We start from the raw sequence: 18,506 nt of genomic DNA on the forward strand, positions 1-18,506 counted from the left end.
TCAGGTAAGGGTTAGGATGCTGTTATTTCTGCACTAAATATATATAATTCTCTATAGCTCACATTTGAAAATCTAGGCACAGATTGTCCTGCATGATATATGGAATACGCTCTAAGAAAATCTGGAAAAAGTTTTCCCAATGGAAATATTGACTTCTTTATGTTACATTTATGAATATCTGTGAGCACATTTTCCTACACAATATATGGAATTCTCCATGGTAAACCTTTGAATATATGGACATTCATTTTCCTACATTAAATATTCAATTCTCTCCACAACACATATGAAAATATTAGCCTGGCTTTGGTGGGCATAGATTTTCAAATGTGGAATACCAAATTCTGTATGTTTCACGCGTGGCAATCAGTGTGCAGATTTGCTTAAATAAAATATGGAATCACATACATTTTGCAGATGATAATTGGAACAAAGACTTTTGCTATATTGACATATGGGATTCTGTATATTTCATATATGAAAATCTTAATTAAGATTTTCTGACATAAGTATGTAATTTTCTATATTTCATGTTATAGAAATCAGGGAACCAATTTTCCTACATTAATTAGGACACCTCTACATTTCACAAATAGAAATTTGTGAACAGATTTTCATACTTGTCATATGAGATTTTTCACATTTAGTATAAGAAAATCTCGGCCCAGATATTTGCACAAAAAATACAGAAATCTTTATGCTTCATATATGAAAATATGAGTGACAATATTCCCGTATGAAATACGGAATTCTCTATATATCAGATTTGAACTAGGGCCATCCATTTTCTACATAAATATGAAATATCTATGTATCACATATGAACACCTCTGCTCAAACTTTCCTAGAGGAAGTATTGAACATTATGTGTATCACATAGGAAAACCTGGGTGCCAATTTCCCCTCATGCAATCAGGAATTCTGTATATTTAAGATATCTTTCAAATTCTGCATACCAATTTTACTACATAAAATATGGAACCCTGCATAATTCAGATATGGAAATCACTGTGACATTTTTACTCTCTTAAAAATAGATTTTCTGTATGTTACATATGATAATCTCAACGATGGTTTTACTACATGAAATGTTGAATTTTTTTGTATTTCACTTGATTAAAATCTGTATCCAGAGTTTTTTACATGAACTATGGAATTCTCTATACTTCCTATATGAAAATCTGGGTGGTGATTTTCTTACATTAAATATGGGATACTCTACATTTCACACATGAAAATCTAGGCATTGGTTTTCTTAAGACACGGAGATCCAATATAGTATTGGTATTCCCCTATTTCACAAGGGAAAATGTCAGCACCACTGTTTCTTCATGAAATATGAAATTCTTTGCATTTCTCATACATATATCAAGACAACCATTATCCACCATGAAATATGGAATTCCTTATATTTCCTATACCAAAATCTAGGTGCTAATGCTCCTTCATGGAAGTTGGACTTTGGTATGGTTCACATTTGAAGATCAGAATGGAGATTTTCTTATAAGAAATATGGAAATCTCTATATTTTGAATGAACCAGTGGTTCTCCACGTACTGCCACGTGTTCCCTGTTTGCATTTGGGTCCCTGTCCCTGACACGTGTCTGCTTGTGTTGCATGTGTGTGTGCATGGGTACTGGCCTCTGCAGACACAGAGATGAAGGTGACAGAACATGAGATGTGGAGCAACCAGAAGAGGAGGCACGAGGCGCTCACAGACTAGGGGAGACGGGTCCATGCATCTCTGTCATGCCCCTGTCCGGGACAGGAATGAGGGAAGGATGACAGATGACAACTGTGGACAGTGACTCTGCAAATCTGCAGTTACATCAAGAGGCATAAACAAGCTCACAATTCCTGCTGTGATGTGTGTTTGTATCCGTAAGCAGTGGTGGGGGGTTTGAGGAGTCACCCAGAGGAAATAAATCAAGTGATGTGGGGATTTAAAACCACCGTCTGTGGACCCCTCAGTCTGTGGTGCATTGGCTACCCTGTGGAAATGCTGGACGAGGCTAGGGCAGGACCCCCGATTTTGAAGAGGCCAGGGTGCTTCGGATAAAGGAAGAGACTGGAAGGAGGAGGATTGGAATGAGAGCCGGCTTCACTGAAGATTGTTCCACACTTGTGAGAAGGCGATCTGGGCAAGTCCTAGGCTAGTGCTGCCTAGGATCAGCCTGTCAGCCAGCACACTCCCTCTCCAAGTGTGTTCCATATTGGCACCATGCGAGACAAATGACATGCTAATGTAGGCTCTCAGAGTGAATCCCCAGGCATCCTAGGAGAGCCTGGGTGTGAGCGTGCAATCCGTCCGGGCACTTCCAGCTACCTGGCAGTGCAGAAGGGTGAGGAAAGCGCAGGTGGGCGGTGTGTGTGAGTGCCCCTCTGCCAGTGTCTGCCTGTGAGGGAGGGAACAGGGATGAAGCAAGGACGGCAGGCTGTTTGCATGCAGGGACCCTGGGACAGTGAGAGACAGGTTCCAGTGCAGAGCCTGCTGTATTTAGGCTCCAGGCATTACTGAATAGCAGTCATGAGGAAGACACCACATTGCTCGTTTAAAAATGTCCTGACGTGAATTCCTTCCTTTTTCCGAGTGTGCTGCTGCACCCTGGATCCCTTGCCGAAAGGATAGGCAGGCAGAAAGCACCAGTGGGAAGTCGGTGAGGATGGAAAGGAGCCAAGAAACAGAATGGGGTGGATTCCCAGGCACAGAAGAGGGGGCGGGGCTACAGTCCCTTGGATCTTTCTGTCCTTCTCAAGTGTAGCAGCATTCATGCCCCAAAATGACCAGGGGCATGAGCACACCTTGCTTTGTATGTAAGCTTTGGTTGACTGACGGGACTCCAGCATAAGCAGCTGCTACCTGCAGAGTTTTCCAGTTGGAAACATCACTCTTTATTCTCTTCGCAGAAAGCTTGGCTATCAGGACTATGCAAAGGATGGCGTCAGTTGATTCTTCGCTGCTCCCGACCCCACAGGGCTGGGGAGACAGGGTAGGCTGCGGTGTGTTCTCAACCTGGAGGCTGAACGAGAACAGCCCCATTTTGAAAGGGCCTGTATACACTAAATGGGCAGACTTCAATGCCTCTGGCACCGGTGAGTCATGGTCCTCAATGGAGAGCTGTCCTTAGCTTCTCACTGACTGGCATTTAAGCACATTTCATGGAGCTCCCTCATGCCAGCTAGAGCATGCCCCGTTTCTCCCCCTGTCCAAAGTGTGGCCAAGCCACCGTAGTCCTGTGCAGTGTTCATGTCCACCATGTGAGGGAGGGAGGGACGCCTGTCTCCTTCTGTGGTTCAGCAGAGATCGCCTGTGTTTGCCTCTAAGTTTGAGAAAGCATTCCCCAGCTTTGTGAACTGACAAAGTCAGATCTCCCGTGGGTGCAACTCACACAGGAGGAGAGCTTTGGCTTTATGCCTAGGTTAAGTGTCTTTTATGAGTGCCGGTGTCCGGAGAGTGGCAGAGGGCAACAGCACCAGTCAGGGAGACAGAGACACACAGACACAAGCCCCTACTACACACGGAGAAAGATGGACAGAGAAACAGTGCGTGCCAGAAGCAGAGACAGAGACACAGAGAGCTCTGTACCCTGTGGCTCCTGAGCAAAAGAGCTCAATTGTATCAAACTGGGTTTGTACCCACTCTCCTATCATCCAGACCACATCGGGCTCTCTGCTTTATGGAGGAAACTCTCCAGCCACATTGCCCCCCTGCCTTTCATGGGACACCTTGGGAGAGCACCCAGATGTCTAAGGTCCTGTGGGACGCAGGAGTGTCTTTTTCGGATATGGAAGTGGGAATTCATGGTTTGAATTTCTACAGGCCAAGGAAATGGCAGCTCGCACCTGGGTTTTGCCAGATGGAAGACAGGCAATATGCCTGGAGGTGGGCACTCAGCGAATCAGAGGCATCATGTGGCTCGCTGGAGCCCCGGAAGCCGGGGCAAGGGGGTGAGGTGGGCCCGAGGCGACTCCCTTTGGGCTAGGGGCCTGTCCGTGGAGCGTGACGCCCACTACCCTCTCTGCCAATGGCTGAGATTGGGCCAAGCAGCCTGGGAGTGGTTCACAGCTCCAGCAGCCCAGGGGCCCTGTTAGCCTGGGAAATCCGGCCGGCCTGCGGAGGAAATGGATGAAAACGGAAGGGGGAACCAAGGCCAAGATGGGATGGTGGCTCACACAAGACCACGAGTCTATGTTCCGGAACACCTTGCCTACAAGCTGGTGCACCAGCGAAATGAACTGACCCATATGGGCAAGACTGCCTTAGAGACGTTGCTAGGCCCATACTATCTCGTTGCTCACCTCCCCGCACTCTGTTCTTCGGTCTCCCAGTGATGTGTAACCTGTTTACAAAATAATGCTCGCCAGGGGCCTAGTAGGTCAGCAGGGACACAACATTTTGGACTATCCCCCTTTGAGGATATGGAAGCAGGTTTCACTGAAATCACTCCAAATCAAGGATTTAGATACCTTGTAGATTTGATCTGCACCTTTTCAGGCTGGGTGGAAGCCTTTCCTACCCAAACTGAAAAAGCAAGACAAGTAACCAAGGCACTCCTGAAAGACATTGTCCCCAGATATTGAATGTGTCTGACCATAGGGTTGGACAATGGACCGGCATTTGTAGCCGATGCAGAACAACAGGTGGCAAAGGCTTTGAAAACCCAGTGGAAATTGCATACTGCCTGCCATCCCCAGAGCTCAGGGAAAGTGGAACACGTGAGTGGAACCCTCAAACAAACCCTAGCAAAACTATGCCAGGAGACCAGCTTATCTTGGGTAGGCATGTTGCCTGCGGCCCTCTTAAAGGTGAGGTGTTCACCCGGGGCACGGACAGGGTTTTTGCCATTTGAAATCCTGTATGCACGACCACCCTCGCTAGTCAACTTAAGGGGAGACACCAGAGAACTGGGGAACTTGGACTTATATAGGCAGCTAAAAGGGTTAGGACACACAATCTCTCAAATACATACGTGGATAATTGATAGAATACCCATTTCCTTAGGTATAACAGCACATCCTCACCAACCAGGGGACCGAGTATGGGTAAGGATTGCAAACAACAGCCTGTAAAACCCATGTGGAAAGGGCCCTATTTTGTAATCTTAACTACCCCCACTGATCTCAAGGTGGCATGAACAGATGCTTGGACCCATTACTCCAGAGTCAAACCTGCAAGTCCCACTGATAGCCAGGAAAAGTGGGAAATGACCCTTAGTCTGGAGAAACTCCTGTGCCTGACCTTGCAAAGAAGGAAACAAGCACCCCAAAGCCCTGCTGGGGGCCACACCGGGAGCTGGTTAAGAAACACACGGCTGAAGCTGGAGGAACCAATAGGACCTACACAAGGCAGATGTATTGGTTATTAATTGGTCTGGGACTCCCCCTATTCATCTTATTTGGAATAGGGCTTTCCTCTCTCCCACAGAGTGGACTTGTATCCAAAAACTCTCTCTCTGCTTTCCCTACTTCTTCATACTTCTTCCTTTTTAGGAGTCTCCTCCGACTGTGATCAACTTAAATATGAAAACAGTGTATTTTTGCCTTATAGTTCTGTTAAGTTGTAAAGTCGCCTCCTCATCTGAGAGCCAGGATAATTGTTCTGAATGTACGGAGTCTTTCTACCATGAGGGTAAATGGGCCCAAGGATTCACTGACTGCACATACAAACCAGCCGCATGTTATAGTTCAGCTTTCCCATGAACTAGAGAAAGGAAGCATCATTGCGAGGGACAATTAGAGCCCACAGTGTGAATGGCCTAACATGCTATGGTACCCCAAGACAGATGGCTTGCTGGACTCGACAGACTCATTTTGGGATGATAGATTGTGGGGGGGAAGACCAGGCTAGGAAAGAACGAGCCCAGGAGGTGGTCAAATGGTTAAAGGCCCAAGTAACCAAGCCAGACCCATTGGCATCAGGTCCAAAGATGGGGTCCTCTGGACTTTATAACCAGCTTTGAGTTTCCCTCAAAGATAAGTTAGAAATGACCACTATTGGAAATAATCCTTTTATCCATCTAGCCGAGGAGGTAGCCCTGGAACTAAATGTCACTAGCTGCTGTGTTTGTGGAGGAGCTCTGATGCATAAAACATGGCCCTGGAAGTGTACTGCACTGGATGCCTCTCTGCTATTCCAATGGAATCGAACAACTAGCAGGCGGGCAGGGGGTTCTATTCAGAGTTGGACCCTGTCCAAGGAAACAGAAGGCAAAGAATGCCTAAGCCAGGAAGGGACACATTATACCTGGGTCAGAGAAACAAAATGTAGAAGAGCCCTGGTCTATAATGGTACCTGTAACAAACGTCTGTGGTGGTCAGGGGCCCCAACCTGGTATCGGGATCCCCAAAAGGGAGGGAATGGAAATCACACTTGCACTCCCTTCAACTCCACTTCTGGGATTCCAGAGCGAAACTGTACGGGAAGTCAACCTGATACTAATCCTTTTCTTGCAATCCCAGGCATTAGCCCATATTGGAAGCATTTTAACTCCACAAACCCAGACTTATGGCAGCCCCGAGAGGGACTTTTTGGATTTGCGGGAGAAGGGCCTACTCATGATTCCCATCCAGATGCGGAGGAACCTGCACCATAGGAATAATTCAGTCAGGTTTCTTCCTCTTCCCGACTCACCAGGGGACACGCTGGTGTTCCCAATTTGCGACAACCTGAGACATAGAGAAAAATGATTCCTCGAGCTAGGGGGAAAACAAAGTTGGGGCAAAGCTGAGCGCCCCCAACAGATAATCCCGTATTATGGTCCGGCCACGTAGCCACAAGACGGCAGTTGGGGGTACAGGACCCACATTTACATGCTCAACGGAATAATCCGACTGCGGGCGGTACTTGAGAGTATAACTAATGAAATTGCAACTGCGTTGGAACTGTTGGCACAGCAACAATCCCAGATGAGGACTGCCATCTATCCAAATCGAATAGTGGAGGAAGGAGGAGCTTGTGGGAAATTCTACCAAACTGACTGTTGCATCCAAATAGGAGACAATCGAAGAGTTGTGACAGACATAGCTAAAAATATCAGGAAGACTGCCCATCTTCTAGTTCAGACAATGTTTCTGGTTAAAACAATGATTGGGATTGTCGTAGTCATACTCACCGATGACTGCTTATTCCCTGCTTCATACCGGTCCTAATCAAACACGTAACAGGGTTCATTCATAGAAAGAGTTGTCAAACGGAGAACAGCCACCTAGTTGTTGCTTTTAAGGGGTTACCAACCAGGTCTGGATGATGATGTTCTCTGACAGCCGCAGATGCACCCTAAATATCAAGAGCGGGGAATGAAATAGAAACCAGATCAAAGCCCCCAATTAAAGTAACAACCTTTTGCTTTCCCTTCCTTTATCTTGTGTTAACAGCTGCTGCTCATCAATCACCGCTTCCACATCTGATCTCTTGCTTGGTGGTCACCTCCTCTTCTCGGGAACTAGGGCTACCTGGGGAAGGGAGGGATCTGAGCTGTTCAAGCAGGAAATCTACGGTGTATTAAAAGATACCCAGAACAAAGCCGAGGCACTCAGTCTTTGGCGGCAACTCCACTGAGCCCACACCGGTGCTGAATAAACTCGGCTGTTCTGCATCTTTGAGTGCCGCTTGTCTCTTTCTGATGCCACGGATTCTATAACCACACTACTATGTCAATCAGCCAACTCATGGCCTACTTTCCCATGGCCTTTTTTTCAAACAGTCCTCAGAAGCTTGGCTTGTCTGTGCTTTTGCATTCTATCTGCCTTTTCGTTTTTTTGAGAGACTCTTGTATGGCAGGAGGAATTACTATGAACTGGGCCATCTTTAGTGGTAGGAAGTCATCTAGCACAACTGGTACAGTTGGAGAAGTGAGAGAAAAGTCCTAATACAAAAATGTAACTTCCAAGGTAGTGCTAACTTCCGGTTGTATAAGTAGAGAAGTATTCAAACAGAAAGAAAATGAAATCCCACATAAACGTGGTTATCTCGTGATGATCACGAAATTGAAATATGCTTAAGAGAACAGTCTATATATAGGTGAATCCTGGCTCCAGCTCTATTAAGTATTCACACTGTTTGAAAAAGTGTGACCGAGCAAGTCTCCTTTAAGTCACTGTCCCCCTTTCCCCAAATAATATCTCCTGAATTTCTAACCTGTTGCACTGCAGTTGGTCTAGTCTAGTATGCTGAGGCATTAAGATTGTCAAAGCTCATTGAGGCCAGAGACTACATTGTTTATTACATTTTGAAATATGTCCCCAAGGCTTGCAGGCAGGTCTGGAGCAGCTCCCACCACCCCAAAAAGCCAGATCTTTGCTCTGAACTCTCCCCTTCATTCTCTGGTCCATTTTTCCTCCATCTTCTCACCAACCTGCAGCATTCTGTGTTCACCGCCCCGGAAGGATGCTGTGTTCTTGCAGTCTTCATCATCTCCACGAGTGCCTGCCCATGGTCTGTATTTGAACTCTCTGTTGATGGAATGAAAACATTTGAGTAATGAAAATTAGAGGGTGCAGACAGGCTTGCATGGGAACTTCTTTATTAAGTTCCACAAAGGGACCCTGCCCTGCCTTGTGGCTGAGTTGACTATTATTAGTGATTTGAATCCTGTCGACTGGATCGTCTGGAAGACGAATAGTTTCCCTCTGAAAGTGGCACAAAAGACTTTTACGTGACTTCACTCGCAGTGCACATCTTCTGCACAATATCCCGTACCTGGTACTCTTACATACAAATATTCTCAGTTTATCCGGTATTTGGCCTGATGTGCTGCACTACAGAGTCTGTCTTTTAGGCTTGGCTAAGAAGGAAGTTGAGAGATCTTGTCGGGAGACCTTGTTGGCAGATTTTGTGGCTCAGATCATGAACTCTTTATTGACAAATTCAGACTTAAATTGAAGAAAGTAGGGGAAACCACTAGACTATTCAGGTGTGACCTAAATCAAATCCCTTACGATTATATAGTGGAAGTGACAAATAGATTCAAGGGATTAGATCTGATAGACAGAGTGCCTGAAGAACTATGGACGGAGGTTCATGACGTTGTACAGGTGACAGGGATTAAGACCATCCCCAAGAAAAAGAAATGGGAGAAAAGCAAAATGGCTGTCTGAGGAGGCCTTACAAATGGCTGTGTAAAGAAGAGAAGTGAAAAGCAAAGGAGACAAAGAAAGACATACCCATTTGAATGCAGAGTTCCAAAGAATAGCAAGGAGAGTTAAGAAAGCCTTCCTTAGTGATCAGTGCAAAGAAAGAGAGGAAAACAATAGAATGGGAAAGACTAGAGATCTCTTCAAGAAAATTAGAGATACCAAGGGTACATTTCATGCAAAGATGGGCACAGTAAAGGACAAAAATGGTATAGACCTAACAGAAGCAGAAGATATAAAGAAGAGGTGGCAAGAATACACAGAAACACTACACAAAAAGGATCTTCATGGCTTAGATAATCACGATGGCATGATCACTCACCTAGAGCCAGACATCCTGGAATGTGAAGTCAAGTGGGCCTTAGGAAGCATCACTATGAACAACGCTAGGGGAGGTGATGGAATTCCAATTGAGCTATTTCAAATCCTTAAAGATGATGCTGTGAAAGTGCTGCTCTCAATATGCTAGCAAATTGGGAAAGCTCACCAGTGGCCACAGGACTGGAAAAGGTCAGTTTTCATTCCAATCCCAAGGCAAGGCAATGCCAAAGAATGCTCAAACTACCGCACAATTCCACTCATCTCACACGCTAGCAAAGTGATGCTCAAAATTCTCCAATCCGGGCTTCAACAGTTCGTGGGCCGTGAATTTCCAGATGTTCAAGTTGGATTTAGAAAAGGCAGAGGAACCAAAGATCAAATTGCCAACATCTGTTGGATCACTGAAAAAGCAAGTGAGTTCCAGAAAAACATTTATTTCTGCTTTATCGACTATGCCAAAGCCTTTGACTGTGTGGATCACAACAACCTGTGGAAAATTCTGAAAGAGATGGGAATACCAGAACACCTGACCTGCCTCCTGAGAAATCTGTATGCAGGCCAACAAGCAACAGTTAGAATTGGACACGAAACAACAGACTGGTTCCAAATCAGGAAAGGAGTATGTCAAGACTGTATATTCTCACTCCACTTATTTAACTTTTATGCAGAGTACATAATGAGAAACACGTGATGATGAAGCACAAGCTGGAATCAAGATTGTTGGGAGAAAGATCAATAACCTCAGATATGCAGATTACACCACCCTTATGGCAGAAAGCAAAGAGGAACTAAAGAGCCTCTTGATCAAAGTGACAGAGGAGAGTGAAAACGTTGGTTTAAAACTCAACATTCAGAAAAGTAAGATCATGGCATGCGGTCCCATGAATTCACGGCAAATAGATGGGGAAATAGTGGGAACAATGAGAGAGTTTTCTGGTGGGGGGGGGCTCCAAAATCACTGTAGATGGTGACTGCAGCCATGAAATTAAAAGATGCTTGTTCCTTGGAAGAAAAGCTATGACCAACCTGGACAGCATACTAAAAAGCAGAGACATTACTTTGCCAACAAAGGTCTGTCTAGTCAAAGCTATGGTTTTCCCAGTAGTCATGTATGGATCTGAGAGTTGAACTATCAAGAATGCTGCGCACTGAAGAATTTATGCTTTTGAACTGTAGTGTTGAAGAAGAGTCCTCAGAGTCCCTTCGATACTGAGGAGATCCAACCAGTCCATCCTAAAGGAAATCAGTCCTGAATATTCATTGAAAGGACTGATGTTGAAGCTGAAACTCCAATACTTTGGCCACCTGATGCAAAGAACTGACTCATTTGAAAAGACCCTGATGCTGGGAAAGATTGAAGGTGGGAGGAGAAGGGGATGACAGAGGATGAGATGGTTGTATGGCATCACCGACTCAATGGACATGAGTTTGTGTAAACTCTGGGAGTGGGTGATGGACAGGGAGGCCTGGCGTGCTGCAGTCCATGGGATCGCAGAGTCGGACATGACTCAGCGACTGAACTGAACTGAACTGATACCCTTCTAGAGCACTTTGTTTCCTGTTACCATAGCCGCCAACTCCCCTGAGTACCTGGTGCTGCCAGAACCCCTGCAACCCAAGCAAGTGCACCACCTCCACACCTGGCCCTCACAGGGGAAACCCAACTCCTCCAGGGCAGCCTCAGGTGCAAACCCCAGTGGACGACCCACATGCAGAGGTGGAAATGAAACCACAATAGAAACCCAGGGGCAGTGCGGCTAAGGAAGAAGACCCCAGACCTTCCCACCAGCTGTACAAGCTGAAGATTCAATCCGCAGATTCTGTGCCTATGGAATATATAAAAGGTCATCGAGAGCTCCCACAAAAGAAAACGCACTAGTTCTGATAGCTGTGGACGTTGGAGACAAGAACACAGAAGATAGGACCAGATTAGAATCTGAGCTGCCCCCACAGCAGGTCCAGACAGCAGCACAGTGTTAGAGGGGTTTCTAGGGAGGTGAGGTGAACTGTGACTCCCAGCGAGGGAAAGGATTCTGACAGCAGTGACTCAAGAAAAACATTGATTATTTTTGTTTTGACTTGTTCTGTAGATTCTTTTGGATTTTTTTTTCTTTTGTCTCCCCTTCCCCCCCTCCCATTGTAGTTGTTGTAAATGTTCTCTCATAAGATTTCTCTAACTTTCCACAAAACACCAAATAATGTTCTTGATAATTGGACTCACATTTCCTAAATATTTACTGCAGTGACCAAGGAGAGCCCTGGAGGTATAATAGCCCATCAGAATTCTTCTATTTTGGACCAAAAGATACAGACCTTCATTGCCCATTCTTGAAAAGGCACTGTCCACTTCATACCTGTACTACTCAGGGAGGCTCTCTCTAGTATCTTGCCCAAGGACCTCAATTCTTTTCCTTTATCTCATGAGGTTCTGCCAGTTTCAAGAAAGTGTTTTGTTTTTTTTGTCCTGTAGAGCCCTGTCCCTCTCCTGAAGGGCTCAGGAAAAGTTTGATTTCGTGGATTATCAGGATTTCATCTCAATGTTTGGCTGACAGTGGTGTACTTACAGATTCTTATATCCTACACAACAGGAAATAATTACAACTGTAGGTGTAAAGAATACTTTGCAGCAATTGAAAATGATACACTATCTTCTCGCTCACACAGAGAAAAAGAAATAAAATACGAAAACAAAATTACTGAACAATCACAGAACTGTGAAAATGACTGTGGTGGGGCCACCTTGTTTCTCATAAGTGGTCACCAGTGTTCTCTAAATAAGATGGAAGAGGCAGGAGATATGCCCACAATTAATTCAAAATACATATCTCCTAAGGGTTGATTTTCTGCCTCTAAAATTAATGTATCTGTGCCATAAACACTCATACTCAAATGTGATCATAATTGGAGATAGAGTATTTACCAAGTGATCAAGTTAAAATGCATTCATTAGAGTAGGTTTTAATCCAAATGACTTATATCTATATAATAAGGGAAAATCAGACATAGATACATACATATAGGGAAGAAAACGTGGGGAGGCATAGGGAGACTTCAGCTATCTACAAGCCAAGAAAAGTGGCCAGGAACGGAGGCCCGTTATGCATTCACACCTTGCATAAAATCCAACTCAGATGAAACCTTGATTTGGGCTTAGAGCCTCCACAAGTATGAGACAATACATGAATGTTGTTTAAGTGACCCAATCACTAGCATTTTGTACAGGAGCTCTAGAATACTTGAAAGTGTTGAAAGTATTAGTCGCTCAGTTGTGTCCAACTCTTTGTGACTCCATGGACTGTAGCCTGCCTCGCCCTTCTGTCCATGGAATTTTCTAGTCAAGAACGCTGGAGTGGGATTCCATTTCCTACTCCACGGGATCTTCTGGACCCAGGGATTGAACCTGAGTCTCCTGCATTGCAAGTGGATTCTTTACTATTTGGCCATTTTCTAATACTCATATGATATTTAAATGATCTTAACTAGTTTTATAAAATGAACAATACAGTAGATAAATAATCATACTTGTTACACTACTGTCACTAGACCCGAACACACCAGGAAGACCATTATTGGTTTAGTCAGGATAACCTCACTGTAGAGTGGCTCAGTGACCGTGGCTACCAGTTTGACTCCCTCCTTGGCTGACATGGAGTCAACATGAACTTTTTAGCTTCTCTGACTGAATGCCCTCAGCATCCCTATGATGTTAAGCTGAAAATCATCAAGATTTTCCACTTCAAAAACAACAGAATAAGGGCTAGAAAAGAATGACATTAGATCATCTGAACGAGTTAGGGTAGAAACTTCTGATTCTAGGCAGTGTGAAATGAGGTTTTTCTCCTGAAATTTTTTGTTGCACTTAACTTCTATGCTGTGTTGGGGTCCTCTTTTTAAGGGAATCCATAAACAATGGTAATGTTGAAAAGGTTTCTGAATGGGGTATGCCTATCCCATCAACACCACCATCCACGAGTTGAGACTTGCAATTGTTAATTCAGCTATGAAGCCATTTCCCTTATTTTGCCTTTACAGTGAACCACAACATTGCAAGGTGATTCCTCACTAGGTTCTCTTATTTCCTCAATCATCAACTGAAGTGAATAATTACTAGTGTTACTCCCCCTTCCAATCTTCAACATCAAACTGCTTTTCCCTTCTCCATCCTAGATTTTCTGTGTATCAGAGTCCTTTGAGGTCCCAATTATCTCTTCAAAACCCAATTGTTTTGTATTTTTAATGTTTTTTTTATAACTGATGTATTCATTTAATTTCTGAATTTACAAATGTGAAAGAAACACAGGTCATTAAGATATCTAATGGATTCTATTTCTTAAAATGACTTCATACACAATATATGTATTAGATTTAGGTCTTTAGTCCATTTTGAGTTTATTTTTGTATATGCTGTTAGGGAATGTTCTAATTTTACTTTATTGCATGTAGCTATCCAATTATCCCTGCAGCACCTATTGAAGAGACTGTCTTCTCTCCACTGTATATTCTTCTGTTTTTTTATTATAGATTAGTTGACCATAGCACATAGGTTTATTTCTGGGCTCTCTCTTCTGTTCCACGTGTCTGTTTTTGTGCCGATACTACACTGACTGGATTAATGTAGTTTTCTGATATAGTTCGAAGTCAGGGAACCTGATTCCTCCAGTTCTGCTCTTCTTCCTTAAGACTGTTTTGGCGATTCAGGGTCTTTCGTCTTTCCATACAAAATTTAAAATGGTCTGTTCTAGTTTTGTGGAAAATGCCCCGGTATTTTCACAGCAATTGCACTGAGTATGTGGATTGCCTTGGATAGCATGTTTATTTTAACAATATCAATTCTTCCCATCCATAAACAAGGTAAACCTTTCCCTCTGTTTGTATTATCTTCACTTTCTTTGATCAGGGTTTTACTTTTTCTACGTACAGGTCTTTCACCACCTTAGATACGTTTACTCCTAGCTGCTTTATTTATCATTTTATTCATTTTATCTCACCCTGGTGGCTTTTCAGCAATAAGAGTGATCATTTTTTGAGAAATAACCGCTATAAATCATTAATCAATTCCAGTATGTGTGGTACTTGGGGGACCTATATAATGTTTAAGAAAACAATTTAAAATTTGAAAAATGTTAAATATTTTCACTGTGTATGTGTAAGTATTCCTATTTCTGTTTGTGTTCTGTATTTGGAGAATGGGATTTTGTCAGTCTCTTCAAATTGATCATTGGTTTTGATAAGTTTCGGAGATAATAGCTGGTCAATTAATTCTTAGGATTTTCAGGAGCACTCTGCTGAGGAAGCCAGGACATTCTGCTCATGCCACTGCAGGTCAATCAGGAGAAGATTCTGTGTTGGAGTAAAATATCCACCAAGTGACCTGAGTCTCTCTGATGCCTGAAAGAGCTTGAGTTATGGAGGTCAGTCAGACTCTCTCAGGAAGCTCTAACTGATTATTTCATTTTTCAACTTCAGTGACTTTGGTGACATCTTTCAAACTTCTCATGCATCAATAGTAGACATAAGTCAGCTGAGGTGAATGGATGCCTGTTTCCTACATGGGGCAGAGTTCAAAGATTTTTCTGGTGGAGGTCACGGAAAGTTTGAAGATACCACTGATTTTGGCTGACTGGGGGTTAAGCGTGGGGGAGGGGCGTGGCAGGAGTTGGGAGGTGGGACATCCAGTGAGAAGTGACATGGGCTGCCATAGTAACAGGCCTCCCTGCTTTGCATTTTATCCAATCAGATATGGACAGTGTCTGTGACGTCAGGGAACGCAGGGCCTATAAACTCGGCCAACGGCCTTCAACGCCCGCACTGGTCTTCCCTCTGAGCCATGGGGGGTGGTGTCTCCCACAAGGCTGAACCAGCCTCTGACAACTCTCAGGAAGATCTGAGCACCAGAGAAACTGGCACCTCCGAAATTGAGCCCTCGGAAACAGAGCCCTCCAGACCAGAGTCGTCTGATGCCGAGCCAAAGAAGGCAAAGCGGAAGACGGCTAAGAGCCGCCGTCGCCGTCGCCGTCGCCGCCGCTCCCGTCCGGACGACTTCTTGAGCTTCGCCATCTATTTCCGCAGGCTGCTGAGGCAAGTCCATCCGGGCCTGAGTCTCTCCCGTGAGGCCGTGAACATCATGGATTCGTTCGTGAAGGATATGTTTGAGCGGATCGCCGAAGAGGCCTGGCGCCTGGCCCGCTCCAACAAGCACCGCACCATCACAAATCATGACATCCAGACAGCTGTTCGTCTTCTCTTGCCTGGAGAGATCGGCAAGCATGCCATGTCCGAGGCCACTAAAGCGATCATCAGATACAACAGCTGCAGATAAACTGCCTCAGGACCGCCTGAACATCGCAAACCAGACTTTTCTTCTCTCACTTGGAGAGAAAAGACCTGTAGCGATGAAGAGGCACATTTCCACCCCAACGAAAACATTAAAAACTTCATTAACTTTGCTTCAATGTGTGTCGGATGTGTCATTCGTTCGATGGAAAATCGTGTACTTTTTTCTTAGCGTATTGCAACTCGTCACTTTCCTAAATGGTTATATCTATTTGTGGTTTCTCAGCGATTTTAGGGATCTTTATGGTCAAAATGGTTTCCCGAAAAGTTTCATCGGCCTTTTTCATTTTCATTCTCCCACCTATACTTAGGTACCATCCAGAGATTTTTATGTGGTGTATAGCAACCGATAAAGAACAGTGTGGTCTTCCCGGGTGGCTCAGCAGTAAAGAATGCGCCTGCAATGCAGGAGTCGCAGGAGAGGCAGGTTCGATCCCTGGGTCATAAAGATCCCCGGGAGGAGGGCATGGCAACCCTCTCCAGTATGCTTTCCTAGAGAATCCCATGGACAGAGGAGCCTGGTGGGCTATAGTCCACAGGGTCTGCAAAGAGTCGGGCACCACTGTCGCGAGGTAGCACGCATGGACACAAAGAGCAGTGTGTGTGTGTGTGTGTGTGTGTGTGTGTGTGTGTGTGTGTGTTCAGTCACTCAGTCATATCTGACTCTTTCTGACCTCATGGCCAGGAGCCCGCCAGGCTCCTCTCTCCGTGCAATTTTCCAAGCAAGAATACTGAACTGGTTGCCATTTCCTACTCCAGGGGATCTTTCTGACCATGGGATAGAAACCATGTCTCTTTCGTCTCGTGCATTGGCAGGTGGATTCTTTACCACTGCACCAGCAGTAGCAGATATAAAAATCACACTTACCCATTCTATCTCTTCAATCCCAATTCACTTCCATGTGTAAAATAGGACTCAAACACAGTGTAAAATGAGAAAATTCTAAATTTCTGGAATCAAGCACCATATCTTATGAAATTACCTTATCTAGATTTCTCTTATCCTATTTTTTTGTTTGCAAACTAGAACATTTGGCTTTAAAAAAAAAAAAAATCCGGACTGAATTGCAAACTTGCAGGGATGATGGGATAGTCCAGTGACAGTGAATGCAGCGACAGTCTCCACAGTAGCAGCCAATGAGGGACTGGTAGCCCATGAGCCAAAGCAATTGGCCAAACATATGGTGGAGTGAGGAGGGCTGAACAAATAACAACCTTCCTGTGGCACTCAGCCTAGAGATGGAGCGGGAAGGTGGGGTGATAGTTTCCCTGATGTTTTTCCATTCAAGCACCTGCTTTTAACCATGGCGATGTAAGTACAGGTATCCATTTCTTGGGGCTTCCCAGGTGGCGCTAGTGGTAAAGAAACTGCCTTCTTATGTGGGAAACGTTAAGAGCCACGGATTCAATCCCTGGATTGGGAAGATGCCCTGGAAAAAGGCATGGCAACCCACTCCAGTATTCTTGCTGGAAAATCCCATGGACAGAGGAGCCTAGCGGGCTTCAATCCGTAGGGTCTCAAAGAGTCGGACACGACTGAAGCGGCTTAGCATACACGCCATCCATTTCTTGGGTCTTCCCAAGTGGCGCCGGTAGTAAAGAACCTGCCTGCAATGCAGGAGACACAGGAGACCCAGGTTCTATCCCTAAGTGGAGAAGGTTCCCTGGAGGAGGGCATGGAAACCCACTCCAGTACTCTTTCCTGGATAATTCCCAGGGACAGAGGAGCCTGGTGGGCCACAGTTCATAGGGTCACAAAGAGTCGGACACAACTGAAGAGATTTAGCACACATGCATGCATCCATTTCTTGTTGTGGGACATGTCTCTAGCACCTTGCATCAAAGTAAGAAGGAGGACGATGTTCAGCAATTAAGAGAAATAAGATGACTCCTTCTTCTACCTCAAGTATTTGACTGCTAATGCTTATGATAATATTTACTGAAATTAATGTCCATTGTGATTCCTTCTTGGTGCATTGACATTTTTATTTCTATAAGTATATTGCTGCATTTCAAAGTAGTTGGTGATTTCCCTATTCCTTTTATTTTTGTTTGAGATACTTTTTGTGATTTTAGTTAATTAATTTTTTATTGAAGGATTATTGCTTTACAGAATTTTGCTGTTTTCTGTCAAACATCAACATAAATCAGCCTAGGGGATACATATATCCCCTCCCTTTTGGAACTCTCTCCCATCTCCCTCCCCATCCCACCCCTCTGGGTTGATACAGAGCCCCTGGTTGAGTTTCCTGAGCCATACAGCAAATTCCCCTTGGCTATCTCTTTTACACATGGTAATGTAAGTTTCCATGTTACTCTTTCCATACATCTCACCCTCTCCTCCCCTTTCCCCATGTCCATAATTCTATTCTCCTATTTCTTTTTTAAAAGATTGATTTCAAGCTTACTACATCCTTGGAGAGAGAGAAAGCACACTGTGATTTCAGTCCTTTGTAATTTACAATGGTTTTCATTAGAACTTAATATTTCATTTTAAACTATTCACTTTGAACTTTAAGCAACAAGGATATGCTATACAGTACAGAGGAATATACCAACTATCTAATAATAAATGTAAACAGAGTATAATATATAAAACAACTGAATTGCTATGTTGTAAATCTGAACAAATATAATATTGCAACTCATGAATACATCCACAAAAAAAGAAATTAAAGTTAAAAACAATTTATCAGTACCACTGTTATTGGATGTAGAA

The 18,506-nt window shown here is 44.2% G+C and overlaps 1 protein-coding gene and 1 pseudogene across 44 annotated transcripts in view; one reads left to right on the forward strand and one right to left on the reverse strand.

Annotated features, from left to right (window-relative positions):
- Positions 1-18,506, reverse strand: part of LOC145537117 (histone-lysine N-methyltransferase PRDM7-like) — a 50,649-nt gene that overhangs the window by 12,586 nt on the left and 19,557 nt on the right. For 22 of the 43 annotated variants that reach the window (XR_014076213.1, XR_014076214.1, XR_014076217.1 and 19 more), the window contains 2 exons: positions 8,356-8,452; positions 7,114-7,277 (listed from right to left, as the gene is read on the reverse strand). The gene's annotated coding sequence lies outside the window, so the exon portion shown is untranslated. Of the gene's footprint in view, positions 1-7,113; positions 7,450-8,351; positions 8,453-18,506 lie in introns of all 43 variants that reach the window. The other 21 variants (XR_014076220.1, XR_014076224.1, XR_014076218.1 and 18 more) reach the window with 1 other exon arrangement.
- Positions 15,260-15,906, forward strand: LOC145537118 (histone H2B pseudogene; annotated as a pseudogene). Its single transcript, XR_014076226.1, has one exon. The product of XR_014076226.1 is annotated as a histone H2B pseudogene (transcript).

The sequence above is a fragment of the Giraffa tippelskirchi genome, chromosome X (genome assembly GCF_054371585.1).
Source record: "Giraffa tippelskirchi isolate mGirTip1 chromosome X, T2T-mGirTip1v1.2.pri, whole genome shotgun sequence".
Classification (NCBI taxonomy): Eukaryota; Metazoa; Chordata; class Mammalia; order Artiodactyla; family Giraffidae; genus Giraffa; species Giraffa tippelskirchi.